Below are 9019 nucleotides of genomic sequence, written 5' to 3' on the forward strand. Positions count from 1 at the left end.
ATATCATGCTTGGTAAAATAGAGGGTCAACAAAAGAGAGGAAGACCATCAAGGAGATGGATTGACACAGTGACTGCAGTGATGGGCTCAAACATAGCAATAACTGTGAGGATGACGCAGGACCACGCAGTGTTTTGTTCTCTTGTACATGGGGTCGCTATGAGTGGGAACTGACCTGACGGCACCTAAAAAGCTAACAACAATCATACTTCTCTGAGACAAAAGATGTACATAAAATTTGTATTTAGTTTCCCATAATTAGAAAGGTTAAGAGCTAATTTTTTTTTCTTCAGGATTAAGTGCTCTGTACAATTATTAGTATAATTGATGCAAATCACTTAAATATAAGTTTTGGTGAAGAATTTTTCAACATAAGAAATAAACATTTATTAGAAATGTCCTTTAATCATTTCTATTAAACTTCTTTTAAAAAATGAAGTTCAGGTAACCAAAAACGAGACGATTGCTGGAATGAGACAGGGCTCAATGAAAATTAAGAGCAAAAAGAAGTGAATTATTGTAGAATCCATGGCACATTGAACCCTGAGGGTGCGGTGGTTAAGCATTTGGCTGCTAACCTAAAGGTTGACGGTTTGAATCCACCAGCCACTCCATGGAAGAAAGATGTGGCAGTCTGCTTCTGTAAAGGTAAAGATTATAGCCTTGGAAACCCTGTGGGGCAATTCTATTCTGTCCTGTAGGGCCACTATGAGTTGGAATTGATTGGATGGCGATGGGTTATGACTTGCTGTTGTTGTTAGGTACTGGCAAGTCGATTCCAACTCATAGCAACCCTATGTACAACAGAAGGAAATGCTGTCTGGTCCTGTGCCATCCTCACAATCCTTGTTATGCTCGAGCCCATTGTTGCTGCCACTGTGTCTATCCATCTCGTTGAGGATCTTCCTCTTTTTCGATGACCCTCTACTTTACCAAGCATGATGTCCTTCTCCAGGGACTAGGCCCACCCTGATAACATGTCCAAAGTATGTGAGACAAAGTCTCACCATCCTTGCTTCTAAGGAGCATTCTGGCTGTATTTCTTCCAGCCAGACTTTGTTGTTTTGGCAGCCCCTGGTATAATAAATATTCTTCACCAACATCATAATTCAAAGGCATCAATTATTTGGTCTTCCTTATTCATTTTCCAGCTTTCCCATGCATACGAGGCAATTGAAAACACCATGGCTTGGGTGCCCCTTAGTCTTCAAGGTGACATCTTTTTTTTAAAACCCTGTAAAAAGGTCTCTTGCAGCAGTTTTGCCCGATGCAATGGATTGTTTGATTTCTTGACTGCTGCTTCCATGGGTATTGATTGTGGATCCAAGTACAATGAAGTCCTTGAATTATGGTGTTGGTGAAGAGTATCAATAATCAATATTTTCTCCATTTGTCATGATGTTGTTTATTAGTCCGGTTGCGAGGATTTTTTTTGTTTCTTTATGTTCAGGACCAGTCCAAACTGGAGGCTGTAGTCTTTGATCTTCATCACTAAGTGCTTCAAGTCCTCTTCACTTTCAACAAGCACAGTTGTGTCATGTGCATATCACAGGCTGTTAAGGAGTCTTCCTCCAATCCTGATGCCCCTTTCTTCTTCATATAGTCCAGCTTCTCGGATTATTTGCTAACATACAGGTTGAATAAGTATGGTGAAAGGATACAACTCTGACGCACAACTTTCCTGACTTTAAACCACGAAGTATCCCCTTGTTCTGTTCGAAGGACTGCCTTTTGGTCTATGTATAGGTTCTGCATGAGCACAATTAAGTATTCTGGAATTCCTATTCTTTGAAATGTTATCCATAATTCGTTATGATCCACACAGTCGAATGCCTTTGCATAGTCAATAAAACACAGGCAAACATCCTTCTGGTATTCTCTGCTTTCAGCCAGGATCCATCTAACTTTAGCAGTAATATCCCTCATTCCAAGTCCTCTTCTGAATCCGGCTTGAATTTCTGGCAGTTCCCTGTTGATGTACTGCTGCAACTGCTTTTGAGTGATTTTCAGCAAAATCTTACTTGCATGTGATGTTAATGATTTTGTTTGATAATTTGTACATTCAATTGGATCATCTTTGTTTGGAATAGGCATAAATATGGATAGCTTCCAGTCAGTTGACCAGGTAGCTGTCTTCCAAATTTCTTGGCGTCTTCCAGCACTGCATCCATTTGTTGAAACATCTCGATTGGCATTCCATCAATTCCTGTAGCCTTGTTTTTCGACAAGAAGTCCAAGCTGTCTTCTGTGCAGCTTGGACTTCTTCCTTCAGTACCATCAGTTCTTAATCACGTGCTACCTCCTGAAATGGCTGACCATCCATTTCTTTTTGGTACCATGACTCTGTGTATTCCTTCCATCTTCTTTTGATGCTTCCTGCATCATTCAGCATTTTGCCCATAGAATCCTTCGGTATTGCAACTCGAGGCTTGAATTTTTTCTTCAGTTCTTTCAGCTTGAGAAAGGCCAAGTGTGTTCTTCCCTTTTGGTTTTCTAACTCCAGGTCTTTGCACTTGTCATTTTAATACTTTGTCTTCTCAAGCTGCCCTTTGAAATCTTCTGTTCAGCTCTTTTATTTCATCATTTCTTCCTTTCGCTTTAGTTACTCAACTTTCAAGAGCAAGTTTCAGAGTCTCTTCTGACATCCATTTTGATCTTTTCTTTCTCTCCTGTCTTTTTAATGACTGCTTGTCTTCTTCATGTATGATGTCCTTGATGTCATTCCACAACTCTTCTGGTCTTCGGTCATTAGTGTTCAACGTGGCAAATCTGTTCTATGACACGTTACTGTTGGTGCATTAATATGAACATGGTGGGAATGAATAAATGAGTAAAGAAACTGTCGATAAGTAAGGGCAAGCAGGAGGCTTGGGCCCAAGTGAAAAATGAACCGTTTGACAAAGGATAATGAGAATGTGTCTCCTACAAATCTGAATAAGTGTTAAGAAAGTACAAAACTTTGGGGGACCTCATATCACCAAGAAAGTAGCACCAGGAGCAGAGTGCATCCTTTGGACCTGGGGTCCCCGTGCTTGAGAAGCTCCTCGACCATGGAAAGACTGAGGACAAGGACCTTCTTTCAGAGCTGACAGAAAAAGAAAGTCTTCCCTTGGAGCTGACGCCTTGAATTTGGGCTTTTAGCCTACTTTACTGTGAGGAAATAAATTTCTCTTCGTTAAAGTAAAAAAAAAAAAAAAAGTACAGACTTCCTTTGCTATAAGAACCTTTAACTTGAAAGTGTAATGGTAGCTGTTAGAAATAAAGGGGAAACTTTCCGCCTTCTGTTTGAAATAATGCAAACTTTGTAACTGATAGATGTCCTCGATGAAGGAGGTATTTTCCAATAATAGGGTATGGTGGTTCAAATGGCCCCTTTGGAGCAGCTGAGACTCTTTTAGCAGCCTCAAAACAATGTATACTTTGACAAGACTTGGGGTGCCTTTTTTTTGTGAGGTGATGATAATAATAGCTACCTGACAGGGTGGTAAGGGTGCTTGAAATAAACGTACAGGACTTAGATGAACGCCTGGAGCCAAGTGAGCGCTGGGTATCCTAGTTTGAGAACCACTGTCTCACCAGCTGCAAAGCACATGAGCAGATATTTGTGTCTGATTGTGCGCAGCTCTGCTTCTCCAGCAGGTGGCGCTGTGTAAGAGCACTGCTTCTAGCCCTAAAGGTCGGCAGTTAGAATTCAACAGCCTCTCCATGGAAATTCTATGGGGCAGTTCTACTCTGTCCTATAGGGTTGCTATGAGTTGGAATCCACTCACTGGCAATAGATTTTTTTTTTGGTCTCACATAGCTGCTAAGCACATGGGCAAATGTTTGAGCCTAAGTGCACACAGCTCTGCTTTTCCAGCAGGTGGCTCCATGCATCCATGCCATCTTGTTTAAAATTGCGCAATGCTTGTTACTAAACCCAAAAACCAAACCCAGTGCCCTGGAGTTGATTCCGACTCATAGCCACCCTATAGGACAGAGTAGAACTGCCCCATAGAGTTTCCAAGGAGCACCTGGCAGATTCGAACTGCCGACCCTTTGGTTGGCAGCCGTAGCCCTTAACCACTACACGACCAGGGTTTCCTGCTTGTTACTAAAAAAAATAGGTAGCAACAAATCTGAGCTTAGTTTAAGAAGCGAAAGAGAGAGAGGTTTCTCTTCTCTGCTTGATATGGGGAGAACAGGGACATTATGAGAGAAAACAAAGAAGGGATCTCTGGACTGGTGACCAGAAGTTGGGTGCTTCAGACTCCAAATTCTCATAAAAAGACCAGACTTAATGGTCAGACTGGGACTAGAAGGACCCCGGAGGCCATGGTCCCCAGACCGTCTGTCAGCCCAAGACAGGAATCATTCCCAAAGCCAACTCTTCAGAGAGGGATTGGACTGGAATATGGGATGGAAAATGATACTGGTGAAGAACGAGCTTCTTGAATCAAGTAGACACATGAGACTATGTTGGCATCTCCTGTCTGGAGGGGAGATGAGAGGGCAAAATGGACACGAGGAAAGAGAGTGGAGGGAAGGACTGTGCTATCTCATTAGGGGGAGAGCAATTAAGAGTATATAGCAAGGTGTATGTAAATTTTTGTATGAGAGACTGACCTGATTTGTAAACTTTCACTTAAAGTACAATAAAAATTAATTAACAACAACAACAAAAAAGCTGGGTGCTTCAGAAAAAGAAAAGATGTGACCTAATTCTGAGAAGTTAGAGAATGTAAGAATTTTAAAAGTTACTGTTTGTTACGGATTGAATTGTGTCTGCCAAAAAGATATGTTCAAGTCGTAACCCCTGTACCTGGGAATGTGGCCTTGTTTGGAAATAGGGTCTTTGAAGATGTAATTCGGGTAAGAATCTTGAAGTGATATCATCCCAGATTTAGGGTGGCCCTAAATTCAATGACTGGTGTCTTTATAAGAAGAGGAGAGAACAGAGACACACACTGAGAGAAGCTGGCCATGTGAAGATGGAGGCAGAGACTGAATTGATGAAGAAACACCCTCAGCTACCAGAAGCTGGAAAAGACAAGGAAGAATCCTCCCCTAGAGCCTTCAAAGGGAGCACGGCCCTGCTGACTCCCTCATTTCAGACTTCTAGGCTTCAGAACTATGAGAGAATAAATTTCTGTTTTTCAAAGCCACCCAGTTTGTGGTACTTTGGTACAGCAGCCCCAGGAAACTAATACACCCACTGATATTCTTTAAATTTGGAACCTCCCCCCCCCCCCCATGGCTCAGCTCTGGGTTTCCCATGCTCCAACCTACATGATTCTCTGACAGGGTTCAGATGAGTCCAATGTCTGTGTCTTCACCTCTAACTTCACGCCTCTTCTTCAGCTTGCCTGGTCTAGGGCCCTTCAGGGCATCGCTTAGAAGTCCTCAAGTCATTCTAAAGTCTACCTATCTGAAGTGGAAGTCATCATGTGATCTTAGAAACCAAAAACTTTCTCACACCACAGGCTAGGTGGCTTTAAACAACAGAAATTTATTCTTTTACCATTCTGGAGGCCAGAAATACAAAGTCAGGGTGTCAGCAGTGTTGGTTCCTTCTGAGAACATTGACAGAGGATCTATTCCATTCCTCTTTCGTAACTGCTTGTCAGCAATCATTGGTGTTCCTTGGAATCCTTGGTGTTCCACTTCAATCTCTGCCTCTGCCTTCATGTGGCCACCTTCCCTTTGTGTGTGCCTGTGCCCAAATTTTCCTCTTCTTAGTAGGTTACCCCACAACTTGTCTGTAAGTTTGTGGTACTGTGGTGGCTGGGGTATTGGTGTGATGGTGGAAGTTATGATGCTGGAAGCTATGCCACTGGTATTTCAAATACCAGCAAGGTCACCTAAGATAGACAGGTTTTAGTAGAGCTTCCAGACTAAGACAGACTAGGAAGAAGGATTTAGCAATCTACTTCTGGAAAAAAAAAAAAAAAATTAGCCAGCGAAAACCTTATGGATAGCAGTGGAACATTGTCTGATATAGTGCTGGAAGATGAGCTCCTCAGGTAGGAAGACCCTCAAAATACGACTGGGGAAGAGCTACCTCCTCAAAGTAAAGTCAACCTTAATGATGTCAATGGAGTCAAGCTTTCAGGATCTTCATTTGCTGATGTGGCATGATACAAACTGAGATGAAGCTGCAAATGGGCATTAGTCATCAGAACATGGAATGTATGAAGTATGAATCTAGGAAAATTGGAAATTCTCAAAGATAAAATGGAACACTTAAAGATCAATATCGTAGATGTTATGGCCCATTGACATTGAGTTGATTCCGACTCAGAGAGACCCTATAGGACAGAGTAGAACTGCCTCATAGGGTTTCCAAGGAGTGGCTGGTAGATTCGAACTGCTGACCTTTTTCTTTGTAGCTGAGCCCTTAACCAGTGCACCACCAGGTCTCCATCCTAGACATTAGTGAGCTGAAATGGACTAATATTGGCCATTTTGAATCAGACAATCATATGGTCTACTATGTCGGGAATGAGAAATTGAAGAGGAACAGGTCTTGCATTCATCATCAAAAAGAACATTTTAAGAGCCATCATGAAGTACAATCTTGTCAGTTATAGGATAATAACCATATGTCTATAAGGAAGACCAGTAAATACAGCTATTATTCAAATTTACTTGCCAATCACTAATGCCAGAGATGAAGAAACTGAAGATTTTTACCAACTTATGTAGTCTGAAATTGATGAAACATGTGAGCAAGATGCATTAATAATTACTGATGATTAGAATACAAAAGTTGGAAACAAAAAAATAGGACAAGTAGTTGGAAAATATTGCCTTGGTGATAGAAACGATGCCGGAGATCACAAGATATTTTGCAAGACCAATGACTTATTCATTGGAAATGCCTTTTTCAAACACTGACCGTACATGCGGACCTGTCCAGATGGAATACACAGGAATCAAATTGACAACATCTGTGGAAAGAGATGATAGAGACGCTATCATCAGCCAGAACAAGGCCACGAGCTAGCTGCAGAAGAGACCATCTACTGCTCATATTCAAGTTCAAGTCAAAGCTGAAGGAAATTAAAACAAGTCCATGAGAGTCAAAATATGCCCTTATGTATATCCACCTGAATTTAGAGACTGTTTCAAGAATAGTTTTGATGCATTGAACGGTAATGACTGAAGACCAGACTAGTTGTGGGATGACATCAAGGACACCATACACAAAGAAAACAGCAGGTCATTAAAAAGAAAGAAAAGACCAATATGGGTGTCAGAAAAGACTCTGAAACTTACTCTTGAACACAGAGTAGCTAAAGCAAATGGAAGAAATGATGAAGTAAAAGCTGAACAGCAGTTTTCAAAGGGTGGCTTGGGAAGACAAAGTAAAGTGTTATAATGAAATATGCAAAGACCTGGAGTTAGAAAACCAAAAGGGAACAACAGGCTCCAGATTTCTCAAGCTGAGAGAACTGAAGGAAAAAATTCAAGCCTCAAGTTGCAATATTGAAGGATTCTACGGAGAAAATCTTAAACAACGCAGGAAACATCAAAAGAAGATGGAAGGAGTGCACAGAGTCACTGTATGAAAAAAGATTGGATGACACTCAACCATTTCAAGAGGTAGCATATGATCAGGAACTGATGGTACTGAAGGAAGAGTTTCAAGAGGCACTGTCAAAAAACAAGGCTCCAGGAATTGACAGAATACCAACTGAGGTGTTTCAACAAATGGATGCAGCACTGAAGGTGCTCATTTGTCTATGCCAAGAAATTTGGAAGACAGCTACCTGGCCAGCTACTGGGAGAGATCCATATTTGTGCCCATTCCAAACAAAGGCGATCACACAGAATGCAGAAATTATGGAACAATATCGTTAATATCACATGCAAGTAAAATTTTGCTGAAGATCATTCAAAAGCAGTTGCAGTAGTACATTGACAGGAATCTGCCAGAAATTCAAGCCAGATTCAGAAGAGGATGTGGAACCAGGGATATCGTTGTTCATATCAGATGGATCTTGGCTGAAAGCGGAAAATACCAGAAAGATGTTTACCTGTGTTTTATTGACTGTGCAAAGGCACTCAACTGTGTGAATCATAATAAATTATGATCTATAACAAAATATGGATAACATTGTGAAAAATGGGAATTCCAGAACACTTAATTGTCCTCATAAGGACCCTGTACATAGACCAAGAAGCAGTTATTTGAACATAACAAAAGGATGCTGCGTGGTTTAAAATCAGGAAAAACGTGTGTTGAGGTTGTATCCTTTCACCATACTTATTCAGTCTGTATGCTGAGTAAATAATCCGAGAAGTTGGACTATTTGAAGAAGAAAGAAGCACCAGGATTGGAGGAAGACTCATTAACAACCTGCATTATGCAGGTGACACAGCCTTGCTTACTGAAAATGAAGAGGACTTGAAGCATTTACTGATGAAGATCAAGGACTACAGCCTTTAGTATGGATTACAGCTCAACATAAAGAAAACAAAAATTCTCACAACTGGACCAATAAACAACATCATGATAAACAGAGAAAATATTGAGTTCTCAAGGATTTTATTTTACTTGATCCACAATCAACATCCACAGAAGCAGCCGTGAAGAAATCAAGCGACTTATTACGTTCGGCAAATCTGCTGCCAATGGCCCTTTTAACCTGTTAAAAGGCAAAAATATCATTTTGTGAATTAAGATATGCCTGACCCATGCTATGATATTTTCAACTGCTTCATATGCGTGTGAAAACTGGACAATGAATAAGGAAGACCGAAGAAGAATTGATATCTTTGAATTATGGTGTTGGTGAAGAATATTGAATATACCATGAACTGCCAGAAGAATGAACAAATCTGTCTTAGAAGAAGTACAGCCAGAATGCTCTTTAGAAGTGAGGATAGTGAGACTTAGTCTCACATACTTTGGACATGTTATCGGGAGGCTCAGTCCCTGGAGAAGGACATCATGCTTGGTAAAGTATAGGGTCAGCGAAAGAGGAAAACCCTCAATGAGATGGATTGACACAGTGGCTGCAATGATGGGCTCGAGC

The sequence above is a fragment of the Loxodonta africana genome, chromosome 11 (assembly GCF_030014295.1).
Source record: "Loxodonta africana isolate mLoxAfr1 chromosome 11, mLoxAfr1.hap2, whole genome shotgun sequence".
Classification (NCBI taxonomy): Eukaryota; Metazoa; Chordata; class Mammalia; order Proboscidea; family Elephantidae; genus Loxodonta; species Loxodonta africana.